A 22,026-nucleotide genomic window follows, 5' to 3' on the forward strand; every position below is an offset into this window, starting at 1 on the left:
TCAAGAAACCCCCTAACCTCAGCGGCATAACCCGACAGAGCTGCACCTGGCTTCTGTCATTGTATTCTGTCATTGTAGGAAGGTCTGGTAGTGGTTGTGCATGGTCCTTCCACCAGTGGTGACTTGAAGACCCAGGCTACTTCCACCTGGCAGTCCTGCATCTCGAATGCCTTGACCTCTAGCTCCACAGACAGGGGAAAGCGTGGAGAAGGACCACCTGCTCATCCTTGCCTTGGACAGGAAGTGGCATCTCACTCCTGCTCACTTTCCATGGCGAGCTTTAGGCATCTGACCACTACTAGGGCTGTGAGCACTGAAAATGTGCTCTAATCAGGTGCTCTGGACAAATAGCTTCATGAACGCACAGCACTGACTCTGCCTCACACAGCTTCCTAGGCTGTAGGAGGACTTGGCTCATTTTCAGGTAGAGGCAAAGAAACTAGCAGAGAGGGTTGGCAAGGACTCTGGCTAGAAGAGAGGATGGTCCCTCTGGGAGAGGAGGAAGGGAGTTGCACCAGGCCTATCTCAGACACTTGCTTGCTCTCCTTTTCTCTTTAACATCATGGAGGTTGAGGGTTCAGGTACTGGGGCCAGATCACCCAGCCAAAAATCCCCCTTACCAGCACTTCCAAGCTAAGTGACCTTGAGAGAATTACGTAACCTCTTTGTACCTCAGTTTTACCATCTGTAAGATGGGAATGGTACTACAGCCTGTACCATAGTCATGTGGATTAAATCAGTTTATTTACATAGTACTGCAGAGAGTATCTAACAACTGCCAGCTGTTAATATAACACATGCATGTGTAAAAACACTCGAAGCACTTGTGAAGATACACGGACAAGAGTAACTCCCCATTCCCTCTCTTCCTTTTCAGAGATGGCCATCTTCACAGATTCTTCTATAATCCTTCCGAAGTATTCTGTACCCATATCAGCAGTTATTTGTAATATATGGGCATAGATGCTTTTACACAAATGGATGAACACACCACAAAATGCTCTGCAACTACTGTTTCCTACCAGACGCTGTTCATAATCACCCACCGTAATGCTTGGCTAGCATTTCATTGCACACATGCACATGATTTATGAAAACAATCCCCTCCTATTGAGTATGGGGTAGTTTTCAGCTTTTTAATGCCATTAACAGTATAAACAATGCTACAGTGAACATCCCAGTATCCATGTCTTTGAGCACCTGTGAAAGCCTGTCTTCTAGAGGTGGAACCATTGAGTTCAAAAGTAAATGTGTTTTAATTCATAAACCTATTCTCCCAAATTGTCCTCCCTGAGGTGGCACCTTCTTCACTCCTCCCACCAGCTCTGGATGAGGTCACTGGCTTCCCGTGTGATAGATGTCTGTTTAGTGAGGAAGCAGGGCTGTTTCCTACGTTTGGCACCATAGAGTCTATGCACATCTTTGAGACATGGAAACACACACATGCTCCAAATTAGAAAAGAATACCACAAACTCAAAAATGAATAAATATTTAATTCAATGGCTCCTAAATAGGAAGGTGGTTTTGCAGTGAGACAAAGAGCAGAGGCCGTGACAAGCAGGGGCTGCCCTCCTCTCCTTTCGTTCCTGCTCCCACATCATATGACCTGGGCAAGGCCTGAGCCTGAGTGAGCCTGGACTGCCACCCCTGTGAGATGGAAATACAGACAAGTCCAACAGCGTGGGCTGTTGCAAGGATTAAACGAAATCAGGTATACACATAAAGCACCCAGGATCATGCCTGACACATGCAAAATCCCCAGTAAATTTTACCTACTCATTAGTATGTCGAAAGGGCACCACTAGTCAAGTCTAACATAGTTATTTATAAATTATATACTTAGAGATGCAGGTGCAATGTCATATTCCAATATGATGAGGGGCAAGTCCTCCAACAGCCGGAGTGCCTGGGCCCTGCGACGGCTACATGAGCCAGTGAGGGAATAAACAAACCAGCAGTGATGGACAGAAAGAGGTGACCTGGGCAAAGCGAGAGGACTCCTGCCGTGTAGCTCCTGCTGAACGCAGAGACACCTCAGCCACCTTCTCATTTAAAAGAAGGGCAGCAGACAAAAGACCAAGGGGTTAGCAGCGAGGCTCCCGCTGCAGGAGACGTAGTCGTGAGGAGCCCGAGGGGATGGCTGGTGCCTCCAGCAAGGCCAACTCCCACTGGAGAGAGTCAGCACATTTTCCATTCTCCATCAATGTGTCTATAACTACATATTACTACATATTACCAGTGTATAATTTATTTATTTTTTATATCTACTGTTCAATATCTGTCTCCCCCTCTAAAATGTAAGCTCCCAGAAGGCAGGGATTTTTGTCTGTTTTATTCACTGGTTTGTCTGATATGCTTAGGAGTGCCTGGCACATAGAAGACTCTCAATAAATATTTGTTAAATGTGATGAATGAAATAGAAAGTTTCACTCGGGAGCTAATACATTTTTAACACATCTCTAAAGCTTGCTAATCTCCCTTATGAACGAAGAGGCAGAGGAGCACTCTGGCTCAGAATCTTCCACGGCAAGAATTTAATAACTTTGCTTGGGTTTCATTATATTTTTTGTGGTCACCTTTTGTGGTGGTCACTGGGGCTGTTTACGAATATTCAGACTCCCCTCTTCTGCCTGGCTCATGGGATGGTGGCACCTCCAACCCACTTTGAATTTACTAAGGCCAGGTGTCTTGCTTTGGCCAGTGGAATGTGAGCAGAGATGACATTAGTGAACCTAGTAGTCCACTAATGGCTCTGCTCTGTCAAGAGGAAGACACGGGTGGACAGAATGGGGTACTTAATGGTGAGACTGTGCTTCTTTCTTCTTTGTGTTGACCCTCAATGCACTGTCCTAGGCATGTTGATGCTTGCAGCCAGACAGCGAGCTCAGGGCCAGAGAATTCAGAGCAGGCATGGAACACTCTTAACCAAAAAAATAACACACCTTCTGCTTCTGCTCCCAGACCCTAAACCCATCCTCTTACTAATAGATCATCTACAAGTGGATATCAGTCTGATATCCAGATGTCCTGTTTCTCTACATCTGAAAGCGGATCTCTTTTCTATTAACATTTATTGAACACCTACTATATACTGATGCTTGGCACTTTGCCAAACACCTTGTCATTTAGTCCTTCCAGAGACCTTGTGAGTCATACACCATTAACCTCATTTCCCAAACAAAGGATTGAGTTTTGCAGATGATAATTAAATTGCCCCAAATCACAGGGAAGATGATGTAAGTTCTACTCCAGACTCCAAACCCAGTTCTACTTCTACCTCATTCCTCTGTTTTTCCTGATTGTTCAGGAGGTAAGGAAGATCTGCAACGATGGTGAGTTCAATGCTCTGCGAGGGCAGGCTCACCCTTGTGGAGCAGGCGCTTCTGACAGTCTGATGCCTGATGTCCACCGCAGGGAGGGTGGTGTCACTGGAGGGTCACGTTAGCTACCCTACCTGAACTGGCCACGTTGAGAGATTTGGGAGTTACTCAGCACAGCTGAATCATCATGGCATGAGAGCTCTTCTTCAAGAAAGAAAATACCTGTTGCCCTTGACAGGTACAAGTGACACCTTGGAAAGTGGTGTTATCAAGCCCTAGAGCCCAACCCTACGATTTCGGGGAACATCAGCTGTTTCCCTGTGTTACCAGGTAGGCTGCTGGGCAAGGTGCTATTCACCCATCCTTGGCTCTGAGTGGCTTAAGTGCAGCTCTGTCCCTCTGATCTCTCTCTGAAGGACACAGGGAAGGTTCCATGAACATCCAGGATGTGGGGGGTTGGGAAGGGGGTTCAAGTCACCCTTCACTATGGTGGCCCTGCCTCCTCCTCTCCTCCTGGGTGCTATGCCCCCATCTGAGCCCTGGCAGCTCTCCTGGAAGGTGGTAGCCGTACTGCTAGCTCCTCTCCTAGCCTTTTGCCTTCTCACTCTCCCCTGCGAAGTTAGAGGATTCAGAGCCATGCAAAGCAGGACATTTTGAATGAAAGGAACTAGAGACATTTGACCTGCAAAAGAGAAGACTTGGGGACATAACAGTGCTCTCCAATCTCTGACAAAGGGCAGACTGGCTCTGCACAGCCCTGGAAGGCAGCACCAGTGCCGATGGCCAAGTTTCAGGGATGCAGCAGAGGATGTGCCAGAATGAGAGAGTTTTCAAGCCTTCCTGCTGCTCAGAGACTACTCATTGGCTTCCTTCTCACTGTGCAAATCCCCCAGCACAGGGATAGCAGCAGGTTTCTTACTAAACTCAGCAACTCGGAGGGCTAGAGGGTGGCATTAGGGAGGACTGAGGCTATATCCAGGTTTGAAGGGAAGGGGTACCAGGATTTGTTCTCAGGGACTGGGGAAATGAGAGGACTGGCCCTGAACTTGCTATTTATGGCTTGGCACTACTCTTTACACTGATGAATTCTCAAAAATGTTTTGTGAAGTGGAATAGAATTGCCTCGAAGGTGTTGAGTTCCTCTCCACCACCCCAGTGAGGTGTTTCAGTACAAACCACCAAGGTTCTGAGACCCTGTCCTGCAGGTGGATTCCAGGAGGAAACTGGTAGCCTACAGGCAGTCTGCTGATATGTTCTCTAGCCATGCCAGAGCATATAAATCCCTCATGTGTACACATGACTGTGCTATCATCCATCTGGAGAGGAGATTCACCTGCTCACAGATAGAATCTGCCAGCAGTTTACTAATGCCAATGAGTTTCAGGTATACATAGTACTGCATGCCTTTAAACTAGGCCAGTACAACCAGAAAATAGAGGCAAGAGCCAGGACTTCAGCATCTAGCTGACCTGGTTTAAGGTCTCAGTTTTGCCATTTTCTTGAGGTGGTTCCCCCGTCACCCTCAAGATTCTCATCTAGAAACAGGGCCTAGTGAGAGAACCTTCCTTACAGGCTGATGTTGGGCTGATGTGAGAGATACAGGTAAATCACTTTGCCTATTGCCTGGTCCATGGGCAATGTCCCATAAATGGCCATTATTCTAATTCATATAGTTTTAATAAAATGTGGGCGGCCTGAGCGAAAGGATGGCAATGCTTGTGATCAGCACGTCAGCAATGTCTATACACGTGGCTACCCCCTGAGGAGTTCAAAATCACCTATTTCACAAAGGCACCGATGCATCCTTCCCACAAACGTACTCACGCTATCTGGAGGAAAAAACTCCTCTTCAGAGGGGAGACAGAATGACCGCCTTCTGATTATCTGCTATGGGCCAGGCACTCTCACTTCCAGCCTCTGAGTTAATCCTCTCCAGGAGCTTAAGAGATGGGTATTCTCACGTCTGTTTCACTTATGAGGACCCAGCACATCTTCTGGGGTTCCAGATCTAGCAAGGGGGCATCTCTGGGATTCAAATGCAGTCCCACTAGACTCCCAAGTTAAATAACTTCCCAACAGCCACGGCTGCTTCTAGAGAGAGCCAAGGTGCCCTTGAGTCCTGATTGTGCTCAAATCATCCCAGATTCTTAATCCAAGACCAGAATCCAGGGATCTCCCCCACTGGTCTGAGTTCTGAAGGTGAGGCTGCTGGGGGTCCCCATCCACTTGGCAATCTTGCTTGCGGAATGCCAGAGCTGCTGGGAGTGGGGGAGTGGGAAGGCAGCTTTGAAGTCTTCCCTCATGCTGAGCTGCAGAAAACTGGCTTGTTGTCTTATGCAGAGAGCAGTTGAGGATATCAAAGGGAAGATGGGATGTTAAATTTTGAGTGATCAATGTTTAATAGTCTGGGTTGTAAGCTGTCATGAGGATGCTCTAGGAGGGGAGATGTGCGAATTGCAGGGTTTGCCATGTGAGGGCTACAGAGGATCAACCCTCTGGAGGCGCCACACGTGAGCAGGGAGGACGAATGGAGAGTAACGGAGGGTGGACCCACACCCACAAACTGGCCACTCACAGTAGGGACTTGAGGAAAGCATGGGCACAGTTAGGAAAGAAAGGGTGAGGACATGGCCTCCTCTGCCTCAGGAGTGATCCTCCACGCACTGGTTCATCCTTTCAGCCAGATGCTTTAGGTGTAACCCCATGCCCAAACCCAGCCAGGTCGGGGGCAGGGGTCCCCAGGGGCCAAAAGAAACTGAGTACTTGCCAGTGAACATCTGTTTGGTTGTTTACTAAAACTTATCTGGGAAATTCCAGCCTTGCCACAGGGCATGGAGGAGAAAGGTAGGAGGCAGTGTGGGTCCAAAGGGAGGAGGATGCTGGGATGCAGTGGGATCTGGAGAGGTGGCAGTGGTGTCCCTCTCTCTTCTGGATGTCCTAACATCCAGTAGTCTCTGCTGTTTACTCAGAAAGGAAGAGAAAGGAGGAGAAGGTGGGGAGGTGCAGCCCTGATCACTGGGCTGCAGCAGATCAGGCCTTCTCAGTGCCAGGCACTTTGTCCCTACCCTTACAGGCTGCCTCTGCAGCAGAGAATGCAAGATTGTGGGTGCTAGCTCCACCTCTGTTCCCTTTGCAGCTCACACGTTCTCATCAGGACAGGCTGTATGGCCCAGACATGGCAGTGAGTGGGGAGGAGCTCTTCCTAAAAGCTTTCTTGGCCAGAGAGCAAAAGACAGGTTGAGTGTCCCTGCCGGCTGCCCTCTTCTGTACCCAAATTTGAGCATCACAAGAGGATCAGGAAAGTCTTAGAGTGATCTCCTGGGGAGGTCCACCTGAGCGCAGGAATATGGGGGAGCCACAGGCACAAGGGTAAACCCCAGAATACCAGCTCCCTGGGCCAGGCCAGGCAGGGACCGCTGGACCCCACATGGGCGCCTGCCGTCTCCACAGCAAAAGGCAATTTCACGACTCTTTGGGAGAGAAAAGATTTTATTTACTTCTTTTCAAAGGCTTCAGAATTCTTCCTGAACATCAAATAACTCCTGGCAAACACATCCTGATGAGTAACATGGAGTGAAATAGAACCAGATGGGCCGGCTCGCTCCGGGCGCTGGGCTGGAGGAGGAAGGGCGAGTCCCACTTGGAGAGAGGCTGGGCTCCAGGCCGCAGGAAGCATGTGGGGAGGGGGCACAGCCGTTCAGGCAGAGAGGGGCGAGTCCCCAGGACCCTGCCAGGAGATGGAGCCACTCCACCTGCCATCTGGCTTTCTTGAGAGGAGAACGGAGGAGGGGCCTGGGACAGCCTGTTGTACCCTAGGGTGCAGATTAGGCTGAGACTGGCAGGATGGCCACGGGGCCCTGCTGCAGGGGCTTGGGTCCTGTGGTGGGCAGTGAGGACACTGGGCGTTTTGTAGAGTCCCAGAAGACCCTCCTGGGGTAGACTCAGCTAGCTAGCTCCACAACAGCTGCTCCCCTTTTCTTTCTTACAAACGGAACCCTTGCACTTGTTTAAATCAGCAGAAGTGCTGCATATCCCACCTCCCTGTCAACCAGGGGAGACCCTGTGACAGACATGGCCAACAAGAAGCATGGGTTTCTGGAAGGAATGACTGGAAAGCTTTGTCCTTTTCCTGGAGACACTGCTCTTTCCCCTGCCCTGTGTCTGACCTCCAGACAATGAGCATGAGGCTGCAGGGGGGGGGTCTGCCATCTTGAGCTGTGAGATAACCAAAGAGGGCGGAAGAGCAGGAAGCAGCCCGGACCCCCATGGCTTCATGGAGCCGCCACACGGTCCTTGGACTTTCATCACCGTTAGATGAAGCTGCTGTTCTTTGGATCCTCTATGACATGGTCGAAGGGAATCCCTATGCCAAGATTGGTAGCCCCCCCGTTTAGAGCCTCTTGGCCTTTGCTCATCTCCTCCTCCCCTCCTGGGGCTCTCCTTCCTCTCATCGCCCCGTTTCCAGTTGCCAAGGCTGGGCTCCAAGCCCGTCTTCTGCCAGAGGCCGCATCCCTGCCACCACTGCCAGCATTAGGCCATTCCTTTATCCCCTTTCTAGTCTACCTGAAATCTCCAGCCCTGATGTTCCACCCCGCCACCCACAGGCTTGCCATACCAATTTCCTATCTTTTCAGGACCAACGTGTTAGGATCCAAGGTGTTAACTATCTAGTTTGCCTGGGACTGAGGGGTTTTGACACAGGACCATCTGGGTTTGCAACACTGAGCCCACTGCCTTTCCCTGTCTGTCCACTGACCTGGTACCAATACCAGACTTGGGCCCCTAAAAGGCTGCCATTATTACACCCCCAGTGCCTGACTGTTTGTGCATATATATGTAGCTGGCAGTCAGTTTGTTGAATGAGTGAATGAACCTGTTTCCTCCAAGCAGAGCACGCATTCTATTTATTTTAAATAATAGTTAAACAAGGATAGTCCACATTCGTCATGTTTTGTAAGTCCCAGCTCCACACTTCCTCACTAACAACAGCCTGATTTCCTTCTAGAATTTGCCTCTTTCCCATTGTGTGTGTTCTTGATAGAGCAGAATTCTAGGCTCCTGCCTCCCATTACAAAAGCCAAAAGGCCAAATCCAGCTCCCCACGTCTCCTGGTCCTCCCCAAGGAGCAGGCACGTGCCCTGATCTCTCTTCTGAGAGTTTGCATCTGGAGGAAGGGATGCAGGGTGTTGGCCAGGCTTCTTGGTTACCAGCAACAGAATCCAACTTGGTCAGGATTGAAGCAGAAAGGAGAATGTGTTCCAAAGGAGGTGAGGTAGCTCACAGATTCACAGGGAAGGCTGGGAACCAGACTCAGAAACAGGCAGCATCAAGGCAGGCTGGGCCACAGTCAGGATTCCAGCCAAAGTGTCCTTAGGAAGCCAGCCCCACGTGAACATCGCTGCCCAGGCTGCTACAGCTTGCTCCAGATACCAGGCACAGACACTGCCATTCTGAACAGCACTGTCCCTGGAAGTGGGCACGGCTGCTATGGTTGTTGCCCCAGCCTCCTACCACCAGCATAGATGTGCCTTGCCCTGTTTCATGCCATTGCTTGCTCTAGTCACCAACCTGGATACAGGCCTTTACATGGACTCAAAAGGCACGGGGACTATGCGGATTTGCAGCCCAGTCCACGGTGGGAGGCTGACTCTACTACTCCGCAACCCCAACAGTTCTAAGGTAGGGGATTTATCAAGCCTAGAAAGAGGGGGTCATCAGATGACAGACAACCAGAAAGAATGACAGAAGCCACTAGACCCGGAGACAGAGGACAAGGTTGGAGGGCATTTGTCTCAGCCTTGGCAGCATGCGGACCAGATGTTTCCCACTACAAGGTGGTGGCTGTGGCTCCTAATCCAGGCCCTTGGCAGAGGCCTGGGCCCCCGCCTTCCCCGAGCCTGCTTCTCTGGGCTCCTGTCACTTCTGTGAGCTCCCGACATCCTGCCAATAAATTCCTTTTTGCTTAAGTTAACCAGTGTTAGTGTCTGCTGGCTGCAACCAAGCAACGCTAAGTGAAACCACATGTAAACACGAGTACATGCTGCTTGTAAAACACTGAGACAGTCCTGATAAGGCTGCAGGCCTCCTGACACCACCCCTTCCAGCATTCTTTCCAGAAGAAACTACTGGTATAAGCTGGATGTGTGTGTCTCAGAACTGACTTGTGCTTTGATCCCAAGTATGGAGCCCTAGTATATTTTACCTAGAAACAATATTCGACTTCACAGAACCTAAGATGCCTTCCATTGTAAGTTGTGCCACTATTTTATGTGCTACCAGGAAGGAAAAATAGTTGCCAACTAAACAATGACCCAACGTTAAGAGCTGTCAGTTACTGGTTTAAGATGTGAAAAAGTGTGTATGTATTAAAACAGATGAAATATGGTCATAGTAACAACTGTTTCACCCTTACCATGGGCCAGGCACTTTCACTAGTATTTTGCTCATATTAACTCGGTGAATCATTTAATATGCTCAATAATTCCTTGAGGTTGAAATATAATTATTCATATTTTACAGATGAGCAAACTGAGGTACAGTTACATTCAATTGCCTGCCTAGTTACAAATCTAGCAAGTGGCAGAGCTACAAGTCAAAGAAATTCCGGATTTTAGAGCTTTCTCTCTTAACTCCCAATGTTATAGCGTCTGTGTGTGAGCGCAAGTGTGTGCCTGTGTGTATGTATACATATGTACATGTGTATGTGCACAAGGTTACAGACATGCACATTTTTTCACTTAAGAAGTATTATGCTATATGTATCACTCTGCCCCTTGCTTTGCTAATCCAGTACTCTCTTGCATAAACATCGTTCCATTCTTTCTAGCTACTGATGTATACACACTCACCGTAAAGTCTCTAGCCATTCTCCTACTCGTGGTGACTAAGGTTGTTTCCATTACTGACACTTACCAGCAAGGCTGCAGTGTACACCCTTAAACGGGCCTCCATGAGCCCATGCATAAGTGTTTCTCTTAGCTAAATAGAAAAAAGTGGACCTACCACATCATAAGGTATGTGCATTTAGAATTTTAATGGATGAAACAGCCCCCCATTCCATCAAAGCTACCACAATGATTTGCACCACTACCAGCAACCAACGTGGGCACATGCATGTGATTTATATCCCAGACTCCTCCTCACCAAATCCGAGGGCCATCTCAGATCTCATCCTCTGCAGCAACTCTGAGGCTTTCAATATGCCTGACCTGCTCCCCACCCTGGAAGTTCCCCCTCCCTTGGCCTCCAGGAAAATCCACATTGTTGGGGCTGCCCGTACACAACTTCTTGTCTCAGTCACTCACTCCTCACTCTGTCCAGCTGTGTTGTGTAGAGGGGACTTTTTCAAGAGGAGTGGCATGTGATATTAAGAAGCATTCTGAGGTAACAAGAAAGGGCATCCACTGTCACATAAGTCTGGCAGACACTGGGAAAAGCAAAGCTGTTTCAGGACTTCTTAGGGCCTTTATTGAGTGAGCTAATGTGTGATTGCAATCTCCAGAGAAGGCAAGAGGAGCCACAGAGGAGCAGCTCCTACTGGTTCCACACAGTGGGCATGTGTGCTGAGCCAGACAGGGTTGCAAGCAACACTCGGGGCCATCCTGCCCTTCCTGCCCTCCACTGAGGCCCAGGTCCCCAGACCCTTTCCCCTCCCCACGTCTGCCTGCACCTTGACCCACTCTCCACAGTCTTCCTGGGTAAGACAGAGGAAAGAAAGCTGGCCAGGTGCCAGAAGGCCTGACCACACCTTAGAAGTTTAAGTTCTTGAGGCAGTTACCTAACTTCTCTATGGGTCAGTTTCCTTGCCTATAAAATGGGGAAAATACAATACCTACTTAGGATACTATGTGCAGCGTAAGCATTAATACACAGAGCAAGGAGAACAGCACTTTGCGTGGAGTGAGACCCTAGCACGCCTTTGCTGCAGGAAGGCAATAGCACTGGGTTCCAGTTTTGGCTCCATTGCCCACTTCTGTGTGACCTTGACTCCCTGACTGCCTTGCTCTGGACCTCTGTTGCCTCATTTTATAACAAGGGCAGTTGGGCCAAATTGGAGGATTGAATGAGTTCCTGCCTTCAAGGGCCCCTAGCCTGTGTCTTGGTCAACCGTGGCTTTCACAGAGCTCAACATGCACGTGACCATGGGGCCCAGGCTCAGTGACTGTGGGGTGAGCGGGATTGAACAGAGTGATCCCTGCAAGATATGGGAGGGGGCACACTGACTAAATGAATCAACAGGACAGCCAACAGCCCTGGGAGAGTCTCCAAGAGTGGGGAGCTGGAGAAGGCAGGAGCCAGGCGAGACACTCAAGCGTGTTATCAGACCATTAGGAACCTGAAAGAGGCGGAAAGAATTCAGGAAAGGTTTCCCAAAGAGGGAGGGACTTGAGATCAGCCTGGAATGATGAGTATGATTTTGCTTAGCTCCAAGGAATAAAATTAGGTACTGCAAGAGCAATTTTCACAGAACAGTCGCCAAGCGGAGAGAGCAGGGCTGGGGTGAAGGCTTGGTAGTGAAAATTCAGACATCTGTGCGGATGTCTGGGGCACTTCTCTCCGCTTGGGGGTGAGACAGACCCAGCTGCCCTGCCCAGCCTGTGCAGAGATAAGATCTATCCCCTCGCAAACAAAGCCGGAGTCTCCCACCCCCTCCACAGGCTTGCCCCAGCCCTCAGTGGGCTAAGCACAGCTCCGTGGGCTTAACCATCCCCCAGAGAAAGAGGGAGCCTCGACAGAGACAAATGAGACACGACATCCTCCTCCCTCAGCTGCCCGGGAGACCCAGACATCCCTCATGCCCGAGACGAGCTCCAGCCCTCTGCTCTCTCATTATCTTTGCTGGGGTATCCTCAGGCCAAAATAACCCACCCAACCCCTGCCTGTACCTGGGTGTCATTATGATGACTCCTACTTGAAATTATTTGTTTTTCTCTATTGATCTTGCTTCGACACTGGAAAAATGTATTCTTTGTACAGCATTCCCAAGGGTTTAATTTGTCAGTGTTGGAAGCCTTTTTTAATAGGATTCTGCCCCATTGTTTATTCTGAACATTGAGTTCTGAGAGTCGAGATTCAGCTCTTTTAATAGAAACTCATTACCAGGGTCCCTCTGCATCAGAAAACTGATACTGACACTGCGAGGAGGAGACAAATTAGGAGGCTGCCAAGGGCCCGTCTGATCAGAAGGCCCCATGGGAGGCCACGTTGCCATCCAATACCTGCCACCCTCCTCCTGTTCGGAGACCGGGGGGATGACAGCCACCAGCTGGGCAGACCAAAACAGCCACTCCACCCCTGGCCAGCTTCTTTCTCAGAAAACTCTTTCTACCTTGAGTGGACCCTGGTCTCCTAGAGCAGTGTTTCTCAAAGCCTGATCTGTGGGACTCTGCATTAGAATCCCTTGGTGTCCTGGGGCCAATTCAGGCGGCCAGGTCTCCTCCAGACAGTACTGCCCTTAGACGCCTGCCATGGGGCCCATACAACGGGGGGCTTCCTTGAGGGACTTCCTTCTGTTCACCACTGGTTGGGTTGGCAGTGCCATCCAGGAGGCATACCCCACACCTGGATCCATTGTGAACCCCCATCCCCATTTGTTTCTCTACCCCTGTCCCCTACTGCCTCCAGGAACTGGCCAGATGCCCCAAAGAGCTCCAAGGGCTTGTGCATATGAGGTCAGCCCAGAGCCCTGTGGTGGACCCCTGCCCCAGGCAGGCAGGCTGGTGAGTGGACTGCTCCTACTGGCCAGCGAAGTATTTATTTCACAGGGTCACATGAGATGGAGTCAGCAGAATGGTGCTCACATAATTTTGAGTGGCTCAAATGGTTTATATTGATAGTCTTCCCTGCAAAACAGAAAATATACTGGCCTGAGGCCCTGTACACCCCAGGGGCAGCCCTGCCTCCAAATCTACTACAACAGACCACTGAGGAACCCAGGAAGTTCAGGATCTAACAGAAGAATAGTGATGAAAGTAAAGAGCATGGGTTTTAGAGTTACTCAAAGCTGAGCTCAAGCTGAGATTTGCAGCCAGTCAGCTGGGTGATATGAGCAATTTACTAACCCTCTCTGGGCCTCACTTTGCACTCATAAATATTTTTGCTTCAGGGTGGCTTTAAGAGTTCTTTCTGGAACAAGACAGCCTGCAAATCATACATATATGAAGCTAGGACCATGCTTGTGATGTACTCAGAATCATACCTGGCGTGTGGTACCAATTTAAGCAAGGATACCTGGGATCATTTGTTTGTTCAATCAACAAATATTTATTGAGATTCTGCTATGTGCCAGGCACACTCAGCCCTAGTGAAACAACTAAACAGGTTCAATCCTTTGCCCTCATGGGGAAAGGCAGATATTAGACACCGGTAATTCTAAATCATTTCTTTAATGGCAGTGGTGATGGTCCTATATGGTGCAGAGCAATGTGTCATGGAGAGCAAGGGACATGCTCACAAAACCCACTGAAGAGTCACAGAGGGCTTCTGTGAGAGGTGACCATTCTACTGGGACCTAGAAGTGCAACCGGGCTTACCAGGGGAAAACAGAGACCATGAGCACCTCCTGGTCTGGTTTCTGCATTTTGGGGCACCTTCCTCTCCCTGTGATAGCTCTTTCTGGAAGTAAATAAAGATGATTGATTTGACAGCTGCTCTGCACAGAATCTATATGAGCTCAGTAGGTTTGCAGAATATGGGGAGGCAGATAGTGGCATTGCTGAGGCCTGACTGTTGGCCAGGCAAGGCCCTAAGTGCTTTCTATGCATTATCCCGTTAGATACCCACAGTAGGCCTGCATGTCTCCCATTTAACAGATGAGAAAGCTGAGACTCAAAGGGGTTAAGTAATTTGTCACCTAAGTAGGGTTACAGAGCTCATAAGCAGTGGATCCAGCATCCAAGCCTAGACAATGTGACCTCTTGTGCCATAGGCTAAGGCCTCCACACCCCACCTGTGACACTATCTTTAGAACCCATTCAAGGGGGTCACCTTTTCACTATAGAGAGAGCTGGACACACTTGGAAGTTACATGAAAGAGAACTGGCTTGAATTATATGAAACTACACAAAACCCAGTGCAAGGTTGGAAGACAACAGATCTGGTGTCTTGTCTAGACGACTCCCAGAGTGACCTCAGGCCATCACTTCCTCTCTTGGCCTCAGAGACCCCATTTGCAAGATGAAGAGCTTGGACTAGGCCAGTAGTTTTCCACATCTGTTCTTCAAAGCCCTGGGCTTCCATGAAGGTGGCTAGGGGCTGCCTTGGATAGATACTGAGCATTTGTTGGAAGACAATCTCTGTGACTGTGATAGCCACAGCACATGAAGGTGATCATTAAAAGCTTTTTCTTCTCTAATATCATTCATTCCTAAGTCAGTCTCCATTTATGGAGCACACATCATGTGTGAGGTAGGCATGGAAGATCCAGGCAGGTCTCTGCCCTGGAAGAGCTCTGAGGCCAGAGGAGGAGGGTACCCAGAGCCACTGCCCAGAGTAACAAGGTGCTATGGGCTCCTTCCCAGTCTAACCAGGGGCTCAGAGGAAGAGAGCAGCAGGGGCCAAGCTAGCTGCTGAGCCCAGGATTCTTGGCACTCAGGACCGTGTTCTTTCCCCACCATACCTGCATCAAATAGGTTGATTTGGGCATTGAGACAATGGCCATTTTATAGAATAAAAAGATCTAGGTAGAGTCCCAAAGGGGTGGAGAGAGCTGCAGGGAGAAAGGCAACAGGGAAAAGCGGGAGCTCAAGCATCAGACAAAGGCAGATTGGGGGCAGAACCCATAGCCAAGCTGGTGTGAGTCCTTTGGATGATGGAGCAAGAGCTCCTGATGGTCACAGTCAAGGATCTGTCACTAAGGGAAGGAGGAGTACTAGGGCACTTACCTGTCTGTAATAGTAATAATACTACCAGTAACAATTACTGCTATTTATTGAACAACCATATTAGTCAGGAGAGGCCAAACTATGCTGCAGGAATAAATAGATCCACAATCTCAGTGACTCAACACAGTATAAACTTGTGTCTTGCTCACACAGCATCCATTGCAGATCCAGGGTGAACGTTGTCCCTACAGGGACTCGGCCCCATGGCTGATAGGTCCTCCACTATCCAAAGCAGCACCACCTGCAACACGTGGCTTTCTCAGTCGCTGGGCAGGAAAGAGAGGCTAGAGAAGAATATACAGGCTTTTCTCTAGCAGCCTTACTCAGGGCTCCACAGAGAAATGGAACCAGTATGACATATAGAAATATACAAGAGGAGATTTAGTGGCTCATGTGATTACAGAGGCTGAGAAGTCTCACTAACGTCTGTCTGTAAGCTGGAGAACCAGGGCAGCCAGTGGTGTAGTACAGTCTGAGACCAAAGGTGCAGAACCAGGAGCTCCAATGTCTGAGGGTAGAAGAGGATGCCCCCACTCAGGAAGGAAGAGAATTCACCCTTCCTCTGTCTTTGTTTTCTATTGGGACCCAAACAGATGGGATGATGCCACCCACATTGATGGCATTCATTCAATCAGTCTACGGATTCTAATTCTAATCTCTTTGGAAACACCCTCCTGTGAGGTTCCATTTCTCTGGAGAGCCTTGAGTAAGGCTGTGAGGGAAAAGCCTATACATCCTTCTCTAGCCTCTTTCCTGCCCAGTGACGGAGAAGACCACGTGTTGCAGGTGTTGCTGCTTTTAGTGGTGGAGAACCTATCAGCCACGGGGCCGAGTCCCTGTAGGAAGAACATTCACCATGGAGAGCTGTCAGGATCTGCAATGGATGCTGTGTGAGCAATCATGTTTTACCACCTATCTGGGTATCCCTTAGCCCAGGCAAGTTGACACATAAAATGAACCATCACTGCCCCAGATCAGATGTGACAAAAATGACATCAGTTTCACTGGCTTGAACTTCGTACTTGGTCTACTAATTTTCAACGATGGGTGAGGTGGGGTGGGAAGTGCTGTCTTCTGTGTGGTGAAGTGCTGGAAGAAGGAGAATCAGACATGGTGAGCATTAGTGATGTCTTCTACAAGCATTAATGTGTGTCAGGCACTAATTAAGTACTTTACATAGATTGTCTCACTGACTCTACAACAACTTGTGTTACAAATAAGGAAGCTCAGGCACAGAGAGAATGAACAGAAATAATCTATCCAAAGTTACTCAGCTAGTAATGGAAGAGTAATAATTCAATCCCAGGTGGTCAGGGTGCTTAAGCCTCTCTCCACCTCCTTCCAGAATCTCAGAGGTCATCAGTGCGACAATACTCCAGAGATGGGCCATCTATTGTCACAGTACAGTCCTTCAGTCAACCCAGTAAAGGCATCCACATCCTCAGCATTAGGCAGATGGGAGAAGGACACCATGCTTCCCAGTGACCTGGGACCATCCTCAACCCTTTGGGATGAGAAGTCAACAGAATAAAATGTTTCTCAGTGAGGAAAAGAAGTAGGTGTCTTGGAAGGGCAAACCTGGCCTGAGTGGCTTCTGTAGCTGAGAGAGAGAGAGACAGAGATCCCCAGAAATGGTGCAGGTCATCCCAGAACACTTCAATCACAAATTCCAAGTGCAAGGGGTTGTAAACAGATCATCACTGTGATTCAACCCATGCACTGGGGTCTGAAATTCCCAATTCAGGCCAGGGGAAACAATAATAACCATTGACTAGCATATCCAGGTTCATTGACTTGAAAGGTCATACATTGATGGACAAAAAGCCAAAGTCAATATTTGATTTGAGAAACAATAAATCTTGATATCCATGGAAAGAAGCCATCGATGCAGGTGTTGTTAGGCAGAGCCAGGATGCCATCACAGCAGGGTCATCATGCCTCCTCTGTGACCCATTAAAGGCACTCTTGTGTGGAAAATTGGGAAGGAGGCTTGAGTGTGTTTAGCAGTTTTTAGGTAGCTCTGGGTAAGTGTGTATTTTGAAAGCCACAAAAAAGAGAAGCATGCACTGTTTTCAGAGGACTGTCAGAATGGGGCCACTTTTGCCCCATTCATGCAAACGAAAGGAAAATACCTGCCCTGTCCCCTCCCCACTTACCTGTTTCCCCAACCTGCTGGTGTTGGAGATTTGCCTCCAATCTCACTGAGGAGGGATGTGAGTGGGATTTTCCCTTATCTGCTTTCCAGCTCTTTACTTGCCAATCCTTCAATGTCTTATTCTTTATCTCCCCAAGAAAGGCATGCCACTAAAACCAGAGCTGAGGCATACCCACCAATATCTGCCTTGGAGAGGGCCTGGCTCTTTTCTCCTGCCTTTCCAGGCTCTGCTCCAAGTCTTGCCCCTACCTCATGTAGAGCCTCCCAGACCCCTTGCCATCCCTGCACTGTGTCAGGTGTCTCCAGCTCCTTGGGGTTTACCTATACTGTGCTTGCTGCCAGACACCCCTCCCCTTCCTATCTCCCCTGGGGAGATTTCACTAATCCTGAGACTCCCAGTTGGACATTGGCTCCTTTGTAAAGCCCTCCTTCATCCTGCCCCATTCTGCCTCCATCCCTTTGTGCATGTCCATGGGTTTTCATTATCCTATGAATGACTACTTCAAAGGCAGGGGCAGGTCCTTACGTAACCGTATCCCCGATGCCTGGCCGTGGTGAATACCCAATACGTTGGCAGAAAGAAGAACAGGTCAGTGGGACGAACAAACATACCAGGTAAGGAACTCAGAGTCTGGGCCAGAGCAAGGAGGATGCATGTGGGGCCTGTAGGGATGGGAAAGGGAGGGCGCCTGAGTAGGGGGAGAGGTGGCGAGCACCAGAGGTGGAGCACGGCAGAGCATTATCCTCCCTGGCTCCTCATCCTCGCCAGCAGCTGCCCTGACAGTATTAATCAAGGCCCGAGCATGTGGAAATATCAGTCCACTGTGTTCTATTCAAGTTCCCTGGAACTAAATTATGTTGTCAGGATTGGACAGAGCAGGAATGGAAAAGACCAGGCTGGATGACATGGGGCTGTTAAAAGGAGATGAATGAGCCCAGTGGTTTCCATTCAATTTTTCAAGGTTTCCCAAGGCAAGTCTGACAAATACCACCTTATAATTCCCAGACATCCTGTGCAGTACCCTCCACACTCTTTTTTTTTTTTTTTTTTTTTTTTTTTTTTGCCCATCAGATTAAGAAGGACAAGGGATTCTTCTTTATGTCTTGCAAATGGGGCAATGGAGAAACTGGAGTGGGGGGAACACTTTGACCAAGGTCAAGGTCGGGCGAAGGTCAGGCCATTTATCAGTGACACAATCAACAGGACAAACTCTGAGCTCACAGCACAATGCTCTCTCCATTACTCCACCTGCATAACTTCTGCTATAAAACAGAGGTGGCCAGACCTGCCTCTCAGGGCTGCTGCAAGGTGTCAGAGAGCTAACACACCTGGAACCACTTTTGACTGTAATGGTGCTATTCATTCATTCAGTCAGTCAGTCAGTCAGTCAGTCAGTCAGTGTTGATCCTGGACATACCATGTCCCAAACCATTTTAGCTCTTATTTAAGGGCTACTGTAGGAATATAGAAAGCAGCTGAGAATTAAAAGTCATTCACAGTCTTGCCACTAGACAGCTGTTTGATCTTGGGTCAGATGTGAAGCCTCTCTGATCCTCTTCACAAAGTGATTGTCAAACCAAGTTAGTGAACAGCAAGCCAGCACCTAGCACAGTCCCTTAAAGGGAGTAAGTTGTAAAGAAGAACTTACTGAATCTAAATGTGTTCTCCCACAAAAGACTGGGTGACTCTTCCCTCCCTGTAGGAGGAGTGTCCCTGCAAAATGGATGTGTGTGTCAGGCTTCAAGCTCTGCAGTGTGCTGCAGTTGAGCATATCTCAATTGAGCATATCTCCCAACTCAGCAGTGAGTGATCCTCAGTTGTTGTAAACAAAGGACTAATTAAATTAGCATAAATGATTTTATGTAAATTAAAAATCCACGCTATGGCTTTTTATTGGTAGTGGCATCAAATCTTGCCACTGCACATGCTAGTTTAAAATTAATGTGTATAAATGCTCCAAATATTGTATTATTAATACTGATAATAATGTTGATGAGGATCATGATAATAAACACAATCTCATAGCAATGGCTATAGCTGGCTCTGAAAGCTCAGCAGAGAGTGCACTGTCATAGCTTCTAAGAGAAACAGCAAGATTACATAGCCCCTTACTAACCACCCCAGCCTTCACTCATGGCATCATTTTGATGTGTTCACTGGGTTCAACTGACAAACGGCTTCTTCAAATCCCGTCCATTTTTTGAGGCTGTACTCAAGGTTACCTCTATGAATCAGTCAGAAGATTAACTATGGAGATTTCTCCTTCCTTTTAATTTCTGAAACAACTTTTCCCCATCACTGTTCTCCATGTATTATCTACTTGGACTCACCTCAGATCTGTGAGGAAGGTGGCAGGTATATTTATGACTTCCATTGCATAGATGGGTTATTGGAGATCAGAGAGTAGAAGCTACCCAAGGTCACGTTGCTAGGAAATTACAGAGCCAGGACTAAAGTTTTTCTGACTCATAGATATTACTGAAGTGCCTAGCCAAGAGGCTTGCACAGAGCAAATAATTAATCCATGTTTGTTAGGAAGAGAGAAAGAAAGATGTGCATAAAAGGATGAGTAAGTGGAAATTTTGCAGAATGAAGTATTTAAAATTCCTCAATATAATGATGACCTTCTCTGTTTATTATGATCTATTCAACAGTCAATCTACCAATGAACCTGTAAAGTGTTTGTTTTTGGAGGAACTGACCACACATTGACAAGCCCCCAATGAGCCTAAACCTAAACATAGGCCCATCCATGTGGCTTAAGGGAAGATGTACCTAGGCTGTCTACCAGCCCACAGGGTACCTTTGTAATAACTAGAGAAAGGCACCAAACCCTCCAACATAAGCAGGCTTAGTGAGTCTAGCTAGAGTTCATCCTCTTGGCCTGGTGCCAACTGATACAACCACATGTGGTAGCCCTGGGTTTATTAAAGACTTCAGACTATTAAAAGCTGAGCAACACCATCTCCCCCAGAGTTCCAAGTCACTCCTTCTCCTTATGATAGCACTAGGCAAAGACTGCTTCCTTGGAGAGGGTGGTTGTGTATATGTGCACATGTGAGTGTGTGCTCTGCCTGACTAGGAGATTCTCCATACCAGACACCAAGGGATTGTAGGACAAATACTGATTTCTGAACCAGACCAACTTGGGTTTGAGTTCCACTCCCACCAGCACAATGGATACAATTCTGGGGGTCCCTGACTCAGATGGAAAAATGACATTCTTCAATCACACATGCAGGAAACAAACCACAATAGTAGCAATACTTGAAAATTTGTCACCCATAGAAATCAGAGTCGTTTTTCCTATTCCATTAAAGTTGTTGCACATATCTCAAAATATTGACTACAGCAGAGGTCAGCAAACCTTTTCCGTGAAGGTCCAGATAGTAAGTGTTGTAGGCATCGTAGTTCATGCAGTCTCTGGCAATAACTTAACTCTGCTGTTGTAGTTCTGAAGCAGTCAAAGACAATATGTAAAAGAATGGACATGGCTATGTTCCAATAAAACTTTATTTACAAAACTAGGTAGTAACTCAGATCATAGTTTACTGATTCCTGATATAGCAAGTCATTACTTTAAAATTACAATAGTTAATAGGCTCTTGTTATTTAATGTGTTACTAAAGAAGCACATATATTACTATATCAGACTTTTTTGTATTTTGAAAATTGCATTTCAATATAACTGGTTGCCTCTGGGACCCTATGTATTTGGTTTTATGCATTAAAACCATTATTCTGAGACAGAGTTCATTGACTTCACTGGTCTAACAAGGGAGTCCTTGATCCACTGGAGGTGAAGAGTCCCCAGTTATTTAACCCACCTCAGCTTCAGTTTCCTCACTGCAGAGTGGCAAAGCTAATAATAATATTATTCATGTCAGAGGTTCTTGCAAGAATTCAATGTGGTTATAAACGTAAAGGTGTTTTGTTAACTAAAATGAACCACAGAGATTTAAGGTATTAATATTTTTGTTTTCCCAGTGGTTCCTACTGTAGTTGTCTGTACATAGTAGATACTGAATAAGTGTTTGTTGCAGTCCAGTTAGTTAAGCCAAGAACCCGGCATTCCTTCTTGAGCAATAAGTAAGACAGGAGAAGGGGATGGGAGGGAGAGAGGAAAGGGGAGATGGAAAGGGAAGGGAGGGAAAGAGAGAGAAAAAAAGAGAAGGGGAGGGAGGGAGAAGGAGAAACTAGAGAATCCTGGCCACTGTGAGTATTATTTCACAATTGTCTATGCAGAATTCCTAACCGTCACATCTATTTAGAAATGGCGCTGGGGAATGAAAAGAGGAAGGGGGAGAGATGGCTGTGTTTTGAGCAGAGACTTCCTGCTGATGCGGCAGGTTTTAAGAGCACAACTTGCACAGTTTGTGAAAGCACATGAACCTTGAAATAGAAATATGGACCTCTTAATTCATCTCTCTGTTATTTGATAAAGTATAAGGTAAATGAATGCAGAACATTTTCCCTTTAATTACACAAGGAGAAATGGTTAGGGGATGAGAGGTGGGGGAGCAGAGGATTGAGGGTGAGAGGCCACAGTGAAGCATTGTGCTTCCAAAGCAATGATATGGAACGGGCTTCTCTGAGATTTTAGTTCTGGGGAAAGAGGCTGAAGCTATGCATTACAATAACAACCTCAGTGTCCAGTGGCTTCCAAT

The sequence above is a fragment of the Rhinopithecus bieti genome, unplaced genomic scaffold, assembly GCF_001698545.2.
Source record: "Rhinopithecus bieti isolate Rb0 unplaced genomic scaffold, ASM169854v2 scaffold_81282, whole genome shotgun sequence".
NCBI lineage: Eukaryota > Metazoa > Chordata > Mammalia > Primates > Cercopithecidae > Rhinopithecus > Rhinopithecus bieti.